This window comes from Mauremys reevesii, linkage group 1 (assembly GCF_016161935.1).
Source record: "Mauremys reevesii isolate NIE-2019 linkage group 1, ASM1616193v1, whole genome shotgun sequence".
Classification (NCBI taxonomy): domain Eukaryota; kingdom Metazoa; phylum Chordata; order Testudines; family Geoemydidae; genus Mauremys; species Mauremys reevesii.
In genome coordinates, this window is record NC_052623.1 from 71,081,981 (window position 1) to 71,101,543 (window position 19,563).

At 44.3% G+C, this 19,563-nt stretch overlaps 1 long non-coding RNA gene across 1 annotated transcript in view; it reads right to left on the reverse strand.

Annotated features, from left to right (window-relative positions):
- LOC120397362 overlaps positions 1–19,563 on the reverse strand; it is an 85,750-nt gene that overhangs the window by 62,203 nt on the left and 3,984 nt on the right. The window lies entirely within an intron of this gene.

The following is a 19,563-nucleotide window of genomic DNA, read 5'->3' on the forward strand; positions in this document are numbered from 1 at the left end:
GAAATTAACGGCAAACCTTTCACTTACTTCAGTGGGGTCAGGAATCCACCCCAGGAATGCATATGGAGACGGAGGTGCCTTGTCTCCCATCTCCTCCTCCGTGCACCATAGTAAAACTTAGCGCAGGGATCAGCAACCTTTGGCACGCGGTCCGCCAGGGTAAGCACCCTGGTGGGCCGGGCCAGTTTGTTTACCTGCCACATCCACCGATTCCGCCGATCGCGGCTCCCACTGGCCGTGGTTTGCCGCTCCAGGCCAATGGGGGCAGCAGGAAGCGGTGGCCAGCAGACCTCTTGGTCCAAGCTGCTTCCTGCAGCCCCCACTGGGAGCCTTGATCAGCCAAACCTGCGCACACGGCAGGTAAACAAACTGGCTTGGCCCGCCAGGGTGCTTACCCTGGCGGGCTGTGGGCCGAAGGTTGCAGATCCCTGACTTAGCCTCTGGTTTGCTAACGATTCATTATCAGAGCTGGGTTTAGCACTCATGAGTTCATGGTTCAGGACCTCAGGTCAATCTACTAGATTCTTCTCTAGCCAGTCAAGATTATTTCCTAATTCCAGTTCTTATGCACTAGAACAGGCCTGCACAACTCGTAAAGTGGCGAGGGCCACATTCCTCCAAAGAAAACAGCTGAGGGCCGAAACCTCCCGGCCCCACGGAAACACCCCGCCCCAGGGCCGCCCAGCCCTGCAGAAACAAACCCTCCTTCCCCAGCGCCGCCCCACCAAAACAGCTGTGGGCCAAAAAGGAAGGTTGGGGGTGGGGAGGTGATACTTTATTTTAAATCAACCAGGGGCTCCCAGCTAAAGAGGTGGCTGGGAGCCCTCAGGGTCAAATTAAAGGGCCCGGGGCTCCAGCGGCTGGGGGAACCCGGCAGGGCTGGCTCTAGGTTTTTTGCTGCCCCAAGAAAAAAAAATGTGGCTGCCCCCCTTCCCAGCCCTGGGCTCCCCCCTGTACCCTCCTGCTGCCCCAGTCCTGGGCTCTCCCCCCACCCACACACACTCCCTGCCGCCCCAGCGCTTGGCTTCCCCATTTCCTCCCCACCAGTGCCCTCCCTCCACCCTGCTGCTGCCCCAGCCCTGGGTCACTGGTAACTCGCTCCCAGGGTGGGTCATTCAGCAGGAATTTTGGATGTGCACAAAACACAGACAGGATTGGTTCCCATATGATTACAGAGCTGCAGTAAAGTGGAACAATTTTCAGCTTGTGTGATTGGAGGATATCTGGATGCATATTATAAGACTGTCCTCCATAAATGAGGAAAAGTTGAGGTGCCTTCATTATTCTTTTGTTTCACTTTTTCTTTCTATGGGGAATTTGCCAATCCAATATCACTGTCTTCCTTTCAAACAAACAAAAAGGCAATGGCTGTTGAAAATAGCAATTCCAGTCCTAATAAGCATTTCTTACTCAATTTTATCCTACTTTTTCTACAGCAAGTTACAGTGGATCAGTATATTTGATTTGGGAGAAATGAAGTAAAAGCTGCCCAAACTGAGCTTGAGCACTCCTGAATTTTGAGGTGTTCAAACTTGGAAGGCAGGTGCTGGGTGGGGAGGTGCTGTGGGCTCCACGGGGAGCATGGCAGCAACTGTCTGGAGCTGCACGGAGCCAGACACGCTGGTCTGAGTGGCACGGTAAGCGGGCTGGGGGTTGGAGAAGGGGTAGGGAGTTCCGGGGGGCAGTCAAGGGACAGGGAGCAGGGGGGATTGGATGGGGCAGAGGTTCAGAGGGGCAGTCAGGGGACAGGCAGCAATTGGATAGGCATGGGAGTCCCAGAGGTTTATCAGGGGACAGGTAGGGGGTGGGGTCCTGGAGGGAAGTTGGGAGGGTCTCAGGAGGGGGCAGTTGGGGACAAGGAGAAGGGAGGCTTAGATAGGGGCTGGGGTCCCAAGGGGCAGTTAGGGGCAGGGGTCTCGGGAGACGGGTATCAGGGGACAAGGACCAGCGGTGCTTAGATAGGGGGTGGGGGTCCTGGGGGGAAGTTGGGGCAGGGGTCCAGGGAGGGGGCAATCAGCGGCTGCAGGCTGGGATTCAAAGGGCTCTGGGCTGCCGGCAGCTGCAGGGAGCCCTGAGCCCTTTAAATCCCAGCCGCGGCTGGGAATCTCTGCGGGCAGCCCAAAGCCCTCTGATTCCCGGCTGCGGCTGAGATTTGAAGGGTTCTGGGCTCCCCGCGGCTGCGGGCAGCCCAAAGCCCTCTGATTCCCGGCTGCGGCTGAGATTTAAAGGGCTCTGGGCTCCCCGCGGCAGACGGCAGCCCAAAGCCCCTTGATTCCCGGCCGCGGCTGAGATTTAAAGGGCTCTGGGCTCCCTGCCCCTGCAGGCAGCCCAGAGCCCTTTGATTCCCTGCCACGGCCGGGATTCAAAGGGCTCTGGGCTGCCCGCCTAGCGCCGTGTGCGGGGGATTTAGAATCCCCCCCCCAGGCCGCACAGTGAGGCTTCGTGGGCTGCATGCGGCCCACGGGCCGTATGTTGTGCAGGCCTGCACTAGAAGTTTACCACTTTTTTACAAAGCCATATACACATGGGCATGATCCTCCAGCCGCACCACAGCCAAAACTCCCATTGAAGTCAATGAGAATTTTGCCTGCATAGGGATTGCAGGAAAAAGATGCAAGTGGTATCTACTTCTTACACAAATAATTAAAAAAACCCTTTGATGTGTTGAGTGGAGCACTCCAGGGAAGTTTGCCTCCATTGTTTTTGATGGCATTCACTCTAGAGTCATGCATAATTAAACAGGCCTCATACAAGGTGAAGTTTGTCCTATAACATCTTTGAATATTTTTTTATATTCTCTCACACAGGAGATTTTTGTCACCTCCACCTCCAAGTCTACTTCCTTGGGAACAATCATTTTAAACTTTCTATCAATCTTAAACATAGTTTGCCTCAGTCTTAATATCTGGAACATACATGTACCTTAAATAATATAGTAGATGATGCATTGTCATAATTCCTGGAGTGGGGTGATTATGCATTATCACACCTACATCTAGACTTTGGATGCCATATAATAAAATTTAGCTCTTCTACAGATTTTTTTTTAATTTGTCATTATCAAAGCATTATACAAAGGGACATAAGTATCAGTATCCCCATTTTACAGATGCAGAAATTCAAACACAGCATGAGGAAGTGACTTGTCCAAGGTCATAGGGCAAATCCATGCTAGAGCCAACAACAGAACCCACATTTCCATCTCCTTTTTATTTATATATATTGCTTTTGTGATTTTTATTACAAACAAGGTGGCTGTAGCATGCAAGTGAGAAAGTGAATAAAAACAACAAGACCCTAAAGTAGATAATCTCTCCTCCCAGGCAGTCAAACTTCTAACTTTGGGGTCTCTAACTTTTATATTTCCTACATACCAGGTCTGGCCAAAGCCTGTTGTTTCTCTCTCTACAACATCCTCAGCATTCACTACTTCCTATTTTTCTCCACTGTTGAACCTCTGTCTCAGGCCCTCATTATTTCTCACCTACTGTGACCTGTTTTTGGCTTCTCTAACATTCTTCACTCTGATCTTCATTTCCAATTCACTCAACACATTTCTGCCAAGGTTATCTTTCCTGGTCACAGCTCTGATCATATCACCCCATGGCTTGAGCATCTCTGCTGGTTTTCCATCTCATTACACTAGGCCCTGGTCTACACTATGGGGTTAGGTCAAATTTAGCTGCATTAGGTTGATTTTAAAATGAAAGTGTCTACACAACCAACCCCGTTTCATCAACCTAAAGGGCTCTTAAAACTGATTTCTGCACTCCTCCCCTTGCTGGGTCAAATTCAGGGTAGTGCAGACACAATTTGACGGTATTGGCCTCTAGGAGCTATCCCAGAGTGCTCCAATGTGACCGTTCTGCACAGCACTTTGAACCCCGATGCACTAGCCAGGTACACAGGAAAAGCCCTGGGAAATTTTGAACTTAATTTCCTGTTTGGTCAGCGTGGCAAGCTCAGCAGCACAGGTGACCATGCAGTTCCCCCAGAATTGCAAACCAACTCCAGCATGGACCAAAAGGGAGACACTGGATCTGATTGCTGTATGGGGAGAAGAATCTGTGCAGGTCAAACTCCCATTAAAAAGAAGAAATGCTAATATACATGCCAAAATTGCACAGGGCATGGTGGACAGAGGCTACAACAGGGACACACATCAGTACCGTGTGAAAGTTAAGGAGCTCAGGCAAGCCTACCAGAAGACAAAGGAGGCAAATGGTTACTCCAGGTCAGAAGCGGCATGTATAGGGTTCTATGATCAGCTGCATGGCATTCTATGGGGGGACCCTACCACTACCCCACCACAGTCTGTGAACACCTACAATGGGGAGTCTCATGCAACAGGGAGGAGGAAGAGGAAGAGGAAGAGAATGCGAGCAGGCAAGTGGTAAATCCATTCTCCCCAGCAGCAAGGACCTTTTCATCACCCTGGAGCCAATATCCTCCCAAGGCGGGATCCCCGACCCTGAAGCCGGAGAAGGCACCTCTGGTGAGTGCACATTTGTAGCTACAGTACAGAGTTTAAAAGTAATAGTGTTTAATGTTTGATTTGCCCTGAAGACTTGGGATGCATTTGTGGCCAGTAGAACTACTGGAAAAGTCTGTTAACGTGTCTGGGGATGGATTGGGAATCCTACAGGGACATCTCCATGAAGTGCTCCTGGAGGAACTCTGAAAACCTTTGCAGAAGGTTTCTGGAGAGGGCTGCCTTATTTCATCCTCCATGGTAGGACACTTTACCACACCAAGCCAGTAGCAAATAGTCTGGAATCATTGCAGCACAAAGCATGGCAGCAAATGGTCCTGGGTTTTGGTCACATTCAAGCAACATTTGGTCTATATCTTTCTGTGTTAGCCTCAGGAGAGTGATATCATTCATGGTCACCTGGTTGAAATAAGGGAATTTCTGTAAGGGAACAATAAAAGGACCCTGTTTAGCCAAGCTGTTTGCGCTTGGCTAAAAGGGATCATCCTGGAGAATAGCCACACAATAGGGGGGCAGGTGAAGGGATCATCTCAGAGAATAACCATGGGGAGGGGTGTGCTGCACATCCACCTGAAAACTGCAGCCCCTCCTTTTAAATGTGAAACCCAACCAGTATTGCTTGCTATGGGAAAGAAGGGCGCTGCAGTTTGAAACCATTCACACATGTTATGAAGGCATAAGAAGCCAACCCGCATACCTATTGGCTTACCATGGATGCCTGGAAACCGAATTCTGTTGCCCAGCCATCTGTGATGTGTTACCATACCGGCAGGCACGCAATATAAAAGACAAAATGCGACCTTGTACCTAAAGCACATGTGCTGTCTGCTGTGAATTGCTTGATTCACTGTGAAAGAGTCTCCTTTTTGTTCTCAGAAATGTATCATAAATTTTACTCTCCCTTCTTATCCCTCCACAGGTGCAAATGTTTCTATGCTGCCCCTATCATCTCCGTCCCTGAGGTTATCGCAGATTAAAAAGTGAAAAAAATGCATTCACGATGACATGTTTTCTGAGCTCATGCAGTCCTCCCACACTGATAGGGCACAGCTTAATGCATGGACATGGGTGCCGACTTATATGGGCTCCTGGGGCTTTAGCCCCAGGAATATTCACAGACAGGGGCTCTGCTCCAGCAATATTTGGAGCTAGGTTTCTCCCCTGCTGTGCGCTGCCGGCAGCCCAGAGTCCTTTAAATCCCAGCCGCGGCTGTGATTTAAAGGGCTCTGGGCTCCCCGCCGCAGCGGGGAGCCCAGAGCCCTCTGATTCCCGGCCGCGGCTGGGATTTAAAAGGCTCTGCGCTCCCCGCGGTTGCAGGCAGCCCTGAGCCCTTTAAATCCCTGCCGCGGCTGAGTTTTTAAGGGCTGCGAGCTCCCCGCCGCAGCAGGCAGCGTAGAGCCCTCTGATTCCCGGCCGCGGCTGGGATTTAAAAGGCTCTGAGCTCCCCGCCGCGGCGGGCAGCCCAGAGCTCTCTGGTTCCCGGCCCCGGCTGGGATTTAAAAGGCTCTGGGCTCCCCGCGGTTGCAGGCAGCCCAGAGTCCTCTGACTCCCAGCCGGGGCTGGGATTTAAAGGGCTCTGGGATCCCCGCGGCTGCCAGCAGCCCAGAACCCTTTGAATCCCAGCCTCTGTCCGCTGATTGCCCCCTCCCCAGACCTCTGCCCCCACTGCCCCCCAGAACCTCCACCCCCTATCTAAGCCCCACTGGTCCTTGTTCCCCGATTACCCCCTCCCGAGACCCCTGCCCCTAACTGCCCCTTGGGACCTCAGCCCCTATCTAAGCCTCCCTTCTCCTTGTCCCCAACTGCCCCCTCCTGAGACCCCACCCAACTTCCCCAGGACCGCACCCCCTACCTGTCCCCTGATAAACCTCTTAGACTCCCATGCCTATCCAATTGCTGCCTGTCCCGACTGCCCCTTCGAACCTCTGCCCCATCCAACTCCCCCTGCTCCTTGTCCCTTGACTGCCCCCCGGAACTCCCTACCTCTTCTCCAACCCCCAAACCGCTTACTGTGTCACTCAGACCAGCGTATCTGGCTCCATGCAGCTCCAGACAGTTGCTGCCATGCTCCCCCATGGAGCCCACAGCCCTCTCCCACCCCCACACCTGCCTTCCAAATTTGAACACCTCAAAATTCAGGAGTGCTCAAGCTCGGTTTGGGCAGCTTTTACCTCATTTCTCCCAAATCAGTTTCCCCTGCAAGGTGCTAACTGAAGAGCAGTTGGAGAACAGAGAGATCAGGTGGCCTCCTAATGCCTGGAAAAGAGACAAAGGCTGGAGGAGGGAGTGTCAGTGCCTGTGCGGACTTCTGGGAAGTGCACGGTGTGGAAGGGAATGCTGTGATGCTTTGGAACATCTCCATACAAAGCCAGTCAGGACTCTGGGGGAGCCTCCTCTCTCGGAGCATACTGTCTCCAGGGCAAGAAGCTTACACCTTCCTGGGTCTGACCTCGGAGCATTCAGCATGCCCTTCCACGTCATGCACTTTCCAAAGTGAGTCTGCCCAGGCTGGTCCTGGGGCAACCAGAGGTCGCTGCACCCCAACTCTGCAGTCAGATGTGACTCTCAGCCAGACAGTAAAACAGAAGGTTTATTAGATGACGGGAACACAGTTTAAACAGAGCTTGTTGGTACAGAAAACAGAACCCCTCTGTCAGGTCCATCTTGGGGGGTGGGGAGCCCAGAACCAAGTTCTGGGTCTCTCCCAATTTCCCCAGCCAGCTACAAACTGACACTCCCTCCTCTGGCCTCTGTATCTCTTCTGGACAAGGAGGCCACCTGATCTCTTTGTCCCCCACACCTTCAGTTGGCATCTTGCAGGGGAAACTGAGGCATCCACACAGTATTCAGAGAAAATATTAAGAACATTCCCACTTCATCACAACAGATGCAACAAAATATAATACTGTATATTGAAGTAGGCAAGTGCTGCTTCTGACTTTCCACTTTTAATTGACCCTTGTAATCTTGTGGCACTGACACGTTGTAGCTTCATTTTATATCGGCTTACAGGGCGGGAGCGGGGGGGCACCACCATTTTGGGCCCCACCAAAAATTATACAAACCTGCCGCCTATGTGCATGGAGGCATTCAGTGGCAGAGTCCGGGAAATCATTAAGTGAGCGCAATGAGCAGAGGCAGGAGGCGATTCTGAGGCTAATGGGGGAGCAAACGGACATGATGAGGCATCTGGTGGAGCTGCAGAAAATCCAACAAGAGCACAGACCCGCCCCCTGCATCCACTGTATAACCACCTGCCCTCCTCCCCAAGTTCCATATCCTCCTCACCCAGACACCCAGGAACGCGGGGGCAGGAGGCTCCAGGCACCCAGCCACTCCACTCCAGAGGATCATCCAAGCAACAGAAGGCTGTCATTCAAACAGTTTTGATTTGTAGTGTGGCTACAATAAGCAAAGTGGCCTTGTCCTTCCCTCCTCCCCCACCCCACCTCACCCAGGCTACCTTGTCAGTTATCTCACTTTTTTTAAAAAATTAATAATGCATGGTTTCAAAACAATAGTTACTTTATTTCCTTTGCCAGTTGTGATTGAAGGGGAGAGGGTGGTTGGCTTACAGGGAATTAAAATCAACAAAGGGGGTGGGTTTGCACACACAACTGTCACACCATAGCCTGGCCAGTCATGAAACTGGTTTTCAAAGCTTCTCTGATGCGCAGTTCACCTAGCTGTGCCCTTCTAATCACCCTGGTGTCTGGCTGCTCAAGATCAGCCAAGAGGCTATTTGCCTCAACCTCTCACTCTGCCACAAATGTCTCCCCCTTACTCTCACAGATATTATGGAGCACACAGAAAGCGGTAATAACAATAGGAATGTTGGTTGTACTGAGGTCTAACCTAGTCAGCAAAGAGTGCCAGTGAACTTTTAAACATCCAAAGGCATATTCTATCACCATTCTGCACTTGCTCAGCCTATAGTTGAACTGCTCCTTACTACTGTCCAGGCTGCCTGTGTATGGCTTCATAAGCCATGGGAGCAAGGGGTAGGCTGGGTCCCCCAAGGATAGCTATTGGCATTTCAACATCCCCAACGGTAATTTTCTGGTCTGGGAAGTAAGTCCCTTCTTGCAGCTGCTCGAACAGCCTGGAGTTCCTAAAGATGTGAGCGTCAAGCATCTTTTCCGGCCATACCATGTTGAAGTTGGTGAAACATCCCTTGTGATCCATCAGTGCTTGCAGCACCATTGAGAAGTACCCCTTGCAGTTTACATACTGGTTGGCAAGGTGGTCCAGTGCCAAGATAGGGATATGTGTTCTATCGCCCCACCACAGGTAGGGAACCCCATTGCAGCAAAGCCATCCAGTATGACCTGCACATTTCCCATAGTCACTACCCTTGATAACAGAATGCCACTGATTGCATTGGCTACTTGGATCATAGCAGTCGCCACAGTAGATTTACCCACTCCAAATTGATTCCCGACTTACCAGTAGCAGTCAGGCATTGCAAGCTTCCACAGGGCTATCGCCACTCGCTTCTAAACTGTCAGGGCAGCTCTCATCCTGCGCATCAGGGTGGGAGAAAGCGACTCACAAAGTTCAAGGAAAATGGCCTTACGCATGCAAAAGTTTTGCAGCCACTGTGAACCATCCCATACCTGCAAAACTATGTGGTCCCACCAGTCTATGCTTGTTTGCTGGGCCCAGAATCAGCATTCCACTGTATCAACCAGCCCCACTGCCACCATGATATCCCAATTGCCACAGCCCGTACTTTCAGGAACTTCTATGTCCATGTCCTCATCACAATCGTCCTCGTTCTGGTGTCTCTTAGCCAAGTTCTGCACATACTGCAGGATAATGCACAAGGTATTTACAATGCTCACAACAGCAGTGGTGAGCTGAGCAGGCTCCATGCTTGCCATGCTATGGCGTCTGCATGGGTAACCCAGGAAAAAAGTCATGAAATGTTTGTCTGCCGTTGCTTTCAGGGAGGATGGGAGGGAGGGGAGATGGACGACATGTACCCCAAACCACCCGCGACAATGTTTTTGCCTCATCAGGCACTGGGAGCTTAACCCAGAATTCCAATGGGCAGTGGAGACTGTGAGAACTGTGGGATAGCTACCCACAGTGCACCGATCCGTGAGAATGCTAGCCATGGTATTGAGGGCACACTCCACCGACTTAATCCGCTTAGTGGAGAGGTACACAATCAACTGAATAAAATCAATTTCTAAAGATCGACTTCTATAAAATCGACTTAATTTCGTAGTGTAGACATGCCCTAGGTCTCATCCTTCCTCACTTTCAAGGCTGTGCATGGGGCCACTCCTGCTTACATCTTGGCTCTCAGGTGCTGCTATATCTTTGCCCATACACAATGCCCTGCCTCTTCTGTACACTCGTCTCCCACTCAGGACTCCCTGTTTTTTCCACACAGTTCCCTGCAGCTGGAACACCTTCCAGTGTGCCAAGCAATAATACTTTCCTCCTTGAAGTCACTCCTAGAAATTAATTATTAAACACCTTCCGCTCACCTCATAATTTTTTCATTTATATTGGGTTGTGAGGAAAGTATAAAAAAATAAAGAAACCTTTAGAAGTAAAAAGACACATATTGAATACACTGCTCAGCCATTTTGCTTTTATGGTGCATCCTTCCTCCCCTGTCCAATTTGTTTGTATTTGATGAGATTTATATTGTGAGTGCTTTGGGACAAGAATCTTGTATTCTTACATGTCTGTAAAGCATCAATCATGTCAATGACACTGTATAAATAATAATTATGGACCTGATTCTGCTAGCTTTTGTCACATTGTATAGTGTCTTAGTCTATGAGTAACATACTCAAATGTGGTTTGGATCAGTCTAAGGGAAGTAAACAACCAAGATCTGTCCAGATTCCCTTTCCTCCAGAATTAACCTTGGCCCCAACTAAACTAGGAGGAAAAAGTGTTTTAACTTGTAACTTAAGGTGTGATAACTAACATATTTTAAAGGTCTAGTACAGGCAAGGCAAGTTACAGTTTTTAAACCTTAGCTGGTCAAGATAAATGCTAGGCGTTCCCTCCCACCACCCTCATCCAATAAGGTTTACCTTAATCAGCCAACACATTTTAAAACTACAACTATAATTTGCCTTGTCTATATTAGGATTCAATAGGTATTAATTACCATATATTAAAAATGCACCTTTGATCCTGGTAAAGACAAGGCACCAGATAGCCAGCTACCAGTTCCAAAGCGTTCTCAGTTAAGGACCCCATTCCTTATCCCCCTTCTGGCTTAGCCCCTTCTCTAGGAGGGGCTTTTTTTTCTGGAAAATGGGCTTATTCTGGAGTGTTTGTCAACCAAACACAGCTACTGGTGCAGAGAAGCAGATACATTTAAAGGAAAGGAAAAAAAAGGGTGTATGGTGAGAAAGAACAGCAATGGGGGAGATTAATTGAGAGTTTGTGCCATCAGTTCAACCTGCTTTCTCTCAAAGTAGAAAGGAACTTTGGGGAAGGAAAAATAATAAGAAAGGAACCAAAACAACAACAAAACCCTTTATTCTTTTGAGTTCTTTTAGATGAGCCTCTTTATCTCACAAATCAATCCTGTGACTCAGTTATTAAGCATCTGGATTCTCTAATCTATTGTCAGTTAAATTAATGTCTGTGAATCTTTATCACTGACAATATTATAATATCCGAAGCATCAAAGGGCAACTGCTTTCAGTTTCATTGACAAAAGCAATGGGAAGTAAAAGCAAAACCTTGCAGCAGCAAATCAGTAAATTCTTCTGCTAATAAAAATGTGGCATTTGATTCATTCTTTTTAATTTAGAAATCATGATAACCAACCAGAAGAAATTAAAATGCCTAGTGACACTAGTTTTGCCTCTGGAAATATAATTAGGAACTTGATTAATTAACAATAACACTCCTCAAACTGTTGTATCATGTCAGTTATGTAGATGACTTATATGAGTAACGCAGGTCACTAAAATTTGTAGATCTGATGCTACTGTACATAAGTTCAAAGAAAAAATGCTGAAGCAATTTTATAATGATGATTGGAGAAATATTAAACATGGAGAAATGGTAGATCATAAAATGATACAAAACTTAAATCCCCTCAAATGTTTAACATATCATTATCTATTGATCACTATTTACCTAAATTCAAATATGCATTAACATGATTTGTGTCTTACACCACATGCATTTAAAGACCTGGACTTTCTTTAATGTATATACCTACTTGTAGTCTATCTAAAAGTACTAGCAGAAAATGTTTAGCATTCTCTCTTTTAAACATATAGTCTCAAATCCAGAAATATTTTGACACCTAAAATTGACTAGCACACTTTTTTTAACCTGTTAAATTCAATGAACACCTGTTAGCTTTAGTGCACTGATACTTTAAAAAAAAGTTATCAGTGACTCTGCTCTCCACTTTGTGGAGCTAGTGAGTCAGTGTGGATAGTGAGCAAAGTCTAAATATTTTGATTGAAAGTCTCTTATTTGAAAGACAATTCATAATCCGCTAGAACATTCTGCTCTTTCTTTTTCAGTGTATTTCTGAATCAAATTAGAGTAATATTTCAGCAAATATGACAACAAAATATATGTACATACTTAATTTTAAATAATTTACCTTTTACTGAGATAGTTTTACTCTATGTAATGTTTTACTCTGGTTGATATGTTAGAGATCTTATAATTTATTGACTGCAGACTTTATTAGTGTTTTATTTGCCTATACTAACTTAAAAACAAACAAACATGTATTTTCAAAGTCAACATGCCTGTTCCTGCTGCCATGGAAATCAGTGACAAAACTCCCACTGATTTCAAAGAGAGGAAGATAATTCCCCATGTTGACAGCTTAGGATATCCCAAGATTTTGTGTGATAATAAGCTGCACACATTTATTTAATGAAAACGACTCTAAATTATTTACTTGACTGTAAATAATACAACATACAACTGGAAATGAATAATCATTTATGCTTTTTCACACAGTGTAGCATGGACAGTATCAACGATAAAATAAGATTATTTAATCTTTGATTTATTTATTGTTTATATGGTGGCTGACTTTTTATCTTTGGAGCCACAGTTCAGAATCCACTCAGGAGGTCTCAGCTCATTCATTTATGAGCAACATTCTATATTTCAAAATTTGACACTGTTTGGTTTTCCTTGCTCTGGAATTAAGAAAGACTGAGTAAACCTAAGTCCTTGTTTAGCTACAGCCAAAGTGAAGGTAGACACTCTGGGTCAGGGTTCAGATAGTTTAGCTTGATACATTGTGAGGATGTATATTTTGCACATAGCTGAATAAAGTTCCAGGTCTGTGGATAGGAAGGAATGTTTGCTTTGATGAGCTTAACCTTGACAATCACAATTTACCCTACACAAAAGCATTTTTTAAACCATGAGTATCTTCTAATTCAATTAAACCTGTAAAAAGATGTTGCCAGCAAAGGCTCCCATCCTGTTCCTATAAAAGCTAATGGGAATTTTGCCCCTCATTTCAATGGCAACAGAATTGGGCCCTTAATGAGATTGTAGCAGAGCTTGTAGCCAGTTAACCCATTTGAGATGAATGTCAATCACACATGACTGCAAGCCCAACACAGTGGAGCGATTTGGCTCACTCTGTCAATTAATCATCATCTTTTTGTGATCAGGATTTGAATGCTAGCTGTTCCTGTTATATCCCTGTCATTTTCCATTGACTCACTAGAGAATGCATATAGCAGAATCTGTCAGAGGGTTTCCAAATTCCATTCTAAAGAAAAAATGGACAAAACAAATAGAGAACTAATCTTAATATATTAATTATGAAATTTTCTGGACTACTAATGCTAATACAATCAACTTAACTTGAGCATTAAGCATGTGAGTATGTGAATATTTATTGCATAAGCATCACTGCTGCAAATTTTAATATTTCTTATTTAATTAGATTGCAAACTCTTTGGGATAGGGACTATGGGTGAAATCTTAGCCTCAACTGAAGTCAATGGGAATCTTTCCATTGACTTCAGTGGGACAGGAGGTCCCCTTATAACTTTGTAATCATTCTGTGAAATGCCTTCAACACATTAAGGCACTGTATACGTTAATTAAATGTGTCTTGGTATGATTTCAATTGACTGCAAGGCTCTACAGTAGTTACATTATGTTGGTTACCTAGTGGCAAGGTTGTCAAATAGCTGAATAATTTAATTTGGCTCCAGACAGATAGGACCCAAACCTGCAATAAGAACAGGAGTACTTGTGGCACCTTAGAGACTAAGAAATTTATTTGAGCATAAGGTGCCACAAGTACTCCTGTTGTTTTTGCGGATACAGACTAACACGGCTGCTACTCTGAAACCTGCAATAGTTACTCGGGAAAAGTTTCCACTGCTATCAAAGGGAGTTTTACCTGAGTAAGGACTGTGAGCACGTCCCCATAGTTACAATTTAGGTCTCCACCCTGTAAAGTATTGAACTCTCATATTACATAATAGAGACCTTAAAGAACAGAGATAATGGTCAAGATGGTCACCCTCCTTAGGGAAGACAATGCAGAGTAACTTCAAATGTGCTTACTCAACAGTTTCCTACATGATTAAGCTTTGCATTAAGAGTTCAATAACATCTGCATTCAATCTTTCTTGTGACCTAAATGTACTTCAAACATTTCAGTCCCTGAACACTAGACATCAGAGGTGTTCGCATCAGTGTTGTGGCCTTATATCAATTCTATTCTATATAGGCTCTTATACCATGGTCATCACTGTCATATGTGAGCGGCTTCCAGTAATGCATTAAACAATCTAACATCTGTTCTCTCCACAGGGGAAGAAGTATGTGCACAGTAATATTTTGTTTGGGATTTATTTTTAAATATATAAACACACACATTGCTATGTTGCAGGTCAAATAATGCACCTTGCACTTAAAGTGAAAGGTGGTGAAGTTTGTGATGGTCCTTAGTTTCTGGGCATGTTATTCTGCAGTCTTGGACTGGCCCCTGAGAAAATTCCATCTCCTGAACAGATGAGCTTTACCCTTAGTGCAAACAATTCCATTGTGCCAGAGGAGTGAAGTTGTCAACCAGTCTACATCCCAGGGTGTTAGGTGATCTTTTAGATACCCTGGGTACAAGTAATTGAATGCCTTCAAGATAAGAACTGAGACCTTGAACTTGATTTGAAATTCTATGGGAAGCCAGTGTAGAGAGTGTAGGACAGCTCTGATGGATTCTCAGAAGCCAGAGCTGCCAAGACACACTCCAGTGTTCTGTACTCGTTGGAATTTCCTAAGCACTGAAGGCTTCATGCCCAGGTATATTGCTGTGCTTTAGTCCCGCCAAGGGGTGGCAAGGCATGAATAGTGCCTTTAATTCCCAGGATGGGATCAAGTCTCCTAACCAGCCGGAGGTGGTGAAGTTGCATTTTGAAGTTAAATTAACTAACCTTCTTGAGTAACACTTTAAAGTCAACTTCACAAATATACATTTAATTTAGAGTTAATAACACAGTTATTGAATGGTAACTATGAACTAGTTATTAAGAAACACAGACATTTAAGGATAGATACAAACTAATTACACAGTCCTTAAATCTGAATACATGTATAAAATAACTACTCTAATTTATGAATATACAGTGACTTATTACATCCAAATTAAACTTCTATAATTTAAACAGAACCTTAATTTAAAATGTTACCCCTTTTTATTACACTGTACTTTTCTTCTTTACACTGAAACGGAGACATTTCTTGAATATGCATATCAGTGAATTGCTGAAAGTTAGAATACCTAAACAGTTATACACAATACATTAAAACCAAGTGCACACTATACATTTTCAGACTGATTTTATTTGCAATGCAAATCTTAACTTGGAATGCATGTTAAGATGTTATTTCTGCTAACATTTTAAGATATTATAATAAAATGAAGCAATATAGCAGTTCATTTATATTAATTTCTTTAAATTATAAACATCTAGGGGCAGCAGCCATGAATTCTTCTTTTTCTTGGGCAGAACCAAACACTATTTTGGTACTTAATAAATAATAACTAGTGATAGGAATACTAACTAGTGAAAATAGGTGCATGTTTTCTCTTTTTCTCTTTTCTAAAAACAACATTGCTATTTGGTTATTGTTAATTTACTCTTGTTTAGTTTAAAGCATAAAATAAGATAGCATTTAAGAGCATGATTTTCAGAAGTGACTAGTGATTTCGATGCCTCGCATTTTGGGTATCCAACATAAGACATCTTAAGTGGACCTGATTTTCAGAACAAGGGTGCTAGGCAATTTCTGAAAATTGGGCCCTTTTAAAGTGTCTTATTTTAGGCAGTCGAAAATTAAGACATCTAAAATCACTAGACACTTTTGAAAATCTTGGCCTTAATTTTGGGGTATATTTTCCTTTAAAACTTACAGTAAGAGTTACTTTTTAAAAGGCTGTTTCACCTTGGTTGTTCATTTGGTGCTGATTTTCACTACTGTAGTCTAATCATTTATGACAAGTTTGTATCATAACAGTTTTCCTGGAGTAAGGGGTGGTGCATAGCAGCACCACTCTAGGATTACATTGGGCAAGACTTGTAGAGACATAATCCCCCCCTGACTCCTATTGTTCTGCACAAGTAGCAGATACCTCCCCACTCCATCTCAGATCCGTTCACCCCAGCTGGCCAACATGTGGAGGGGGTAGAACCAAAGCTCCTGCTGTTCCTTGGCCAAGGCCACAGAGGTGGCTTAGCAGCCTCTGCTGGAACCCAGGATGCAGGGAGCCAATGCAAAGGAGTGAGCTCTTGAGCCAGGGCCAGCACCAGGCACCAGCTAAAGAAGCAGGTGCTTGGGGAGGCCAATACCAAGGGATGGCACTCCAGCCACTATTGGGGTGGCGCATCTGGGTCTTCAGCGGCAATTTGGTGGCGGGTCCCTCAGTCCCTCTCCGAGTGAATTGCCACCAAAGAGTGGAGCGGCGCGAATGCACTGCCGCAGCTTTTTTTTTTTTTTTTTTTTTGGTGCTGCTTGGGGCAGCAGAAAATATGGAGCCGGCCCTGTCTTAAGCCACCTTACTCTCCTGCACACTGTTTAAGGGCATCAATTTAATTGATGATCACACAATTAAGAGCAATGTTGAGGCCTCGATTAGCATACAAATAGCCAAATTAATCAGTTATCTTATATACAGTTACCCTGATGGGGCCATATTGGACAAAGGACATGATCTTGCAAGAGCTAAGCAATATCAACTGACTGGAGGTTTGGGCCCCTTCTTATCCCCATAACAAGATTAAGTGAAGCCTCATGCACATAAATGGACTGTATTGCAGCTACAAATGTTAAACTTTTTCCAAACCTCATGCTCTAGACAGCCTTGCATTTTTGCTAATTGGTATGTTTTTCTTTAAAAAGTGAGAATCCTAACCTTTTACTTGACAGATACGTGGATAAAATGCCACATAACATTTTGAAAGCTTATCTACTGTATGCTGTTTACCAGCTTTATGCTGGACCTCGCACAGGAGTATACAAATGAAAAAAGTCCACAGAAACAAAACTATCACCTAAATGGTTCAAATAAATGTGCATACTACTAGAGAATGGTTTTCAACGATGTAAAAGTGCTAAAATACTGCTGTGCTTGGAAAAAATGACTATAAAAACGGTTCATTTTTACTCAACAGCTCTATTCCTTGTTTTTATTCACCATTCTATCTGTTGATTTTAGTGACAAAAATAAGATGTCTTACTGCTTTTTGTCTCTCATGTTACCGCAGCAGCTAGGAAAGAGTAAATAAGATTTTATTCCTTCCTGAGGATTAGCCACTGAATTGTTTACAATATTGCACTCAGTTATACCTGTGCAAATCTGCTAAAGCCATACGGTTGGAATCAGTAAAGGAATATTTTGAAATTGAAGACAATAGGGTTGCACAGGGTATAACCAAAAGCCTAATTTTGTCTGTAGAACTTTTAGTGCAAGATGCATAGGAAAGAAAGAATCAAGTGTGACTCCTAAAGGAGTTTCTAAGGCTTACAGATAGAAGAGAAAAAAATTGTACTTGTTAACTAAGGAAAATGTATATGAAAATAATTGAGATGATGGCCAGACAAAAAAAAATTCCATAATTTTATCTGCTTTTCCAAATACCACTCCATCTCCCTTTTATATCCAAACTCACAAAACATGGCTTCTACATTCATTGTGTGGGGATCCTTTCTTTCAGTTTCATCCTAAGCACTCTCTAATATGGCTTCACCGCTCTATACTCTATTGAAACTTCTCTCGACAAAGTCTCTAATGACTTCCTCACAACAAAATCTCAGCACCTGTACTCTAAGGATGAAATGGCTTAAGAATCAGCTATGGGTAGCATTCCCTATCTGTGACTGACTTCCTTGACTTCATTGTATATTACACTGTACTAACTGTCTGATAAGTTGATTGCTTGCTAACCCTATTAATTCACAGATTCTAGATAATAAAATCTGGAACCACTGCTTTCACCATGTTTCTTGTGTCCGTGTCTTCTTTCTGGCATTGTATGATCAAAAGAGAAAATTACTCTTTTTACATGTCATCAGGAGCTTATGATTAACTTTGCTAGCTAGTTGTCTCTGTAGATATGAATTCATCTGAGAAATACTGAAAGTTTCTGTTTGTGGTTTTAGCAATTTAGACTAAAACCAGGCTTACACCATTGACTGGTACAGTATTTAATAATCACTATTAGTAAAATTCAATTTTACAAGAGTCAGCAACACATGCAAATCACCATCTGAAACATGTAGTTTGATGGAAATACACATTCAGACGCCAAAACTGAAACCACTAAACTAAACTATGGAAACACCTTATTGTTTTAATCACAGAGTAAAAATATAAGGAAGAATTTTTGTGACTACCTACTACAGATTCTAGATTTAATAGTGGACTTAATTTTAAGGGACAAACATTATATCAAAATCCATTGATATAACTAATAAGTGTACTCATTGTAATACAATATTATAAATGTATATACATATGAGTATACTGCATGTATGTATTTATATATTATTATATTAAAAGCTATTTTGGAAAGAATGTTGCTGTGGCAAAGTCAAGCACTCAATTAAGAAGTGCCAAAATTAAGATTACGCAAGCAATGCTAATTCAGCCCCCTCATGCGTATGCATTATGACAGGGGTCGGCAACCTCTGGCACACGGATCACCAGGGTAAGCACCCGGGCTAGTTTGTTTACCTGCTGGGTCGGCAGGTTTGGCTGATCACAGCTCCCACTGGCTGCGGTTCACCCTTCCAGGCCAATGGGGGTAGCGGGAAGCCACGGCCAGCACATCCCTCGCCCACACTGCTCCTGCATAGCACCTTTGAGGTATCTAGAAAATCACAGGAACACCACTACAATCTGCAAAACCAAGTTAGGTGCCTAGGTTCCCTATACAATGCATAGAGAGAGATAAGCATCTTAGAATCCACAAAGCCAGCGTGCTAGATAGTAAGCTGCCTGAGCTAGCCATTGGGAGATGGTGATGAGAGGGGTTTGTCCTAAATCCTCTCTCTCTTTCAGATATAGGCACCTAAAACCAGGCAGCATAGAGCTGTCTATCTCTGCTTAGCAATCTACAAATGGGAACCAGACACCTGTAGTCAGATAGATGAGGCACCTAAAGTGTTTCTTGTAAGAATGAGTTAGGCACCTATCTTTGACCACACAATAGAGGTGGAGGTGCCTGCCTTAAATAGCTGGACATTTGTCTGCTTCATCTTTTGCTGCATGAACATTGTGAAAAGGGGTTAATATTCGGGTGTGGTATAAAACTAAATGATCCTAAAAACGTACCTAATTGTCTAAAGTCATTCTTACCAAGAAGTATGCTTAAATGCTTCTCAATAAAGAATCAAACTGAAAAAAAAAAAAAAACCTCTTAGCTGGGTGATTATTGCACTTGCCTGAGATGACCCAGGTTCAATTTCCTCTTCTGCTGCAACTATCTGCTCCCTGCCCTCCCCCAAGTGCTTCAGTTCCTGACCCTCTTCATCTATCTATCGAGGTTTAAACTGACATAAAAATGTCCACATGCAAAATGACA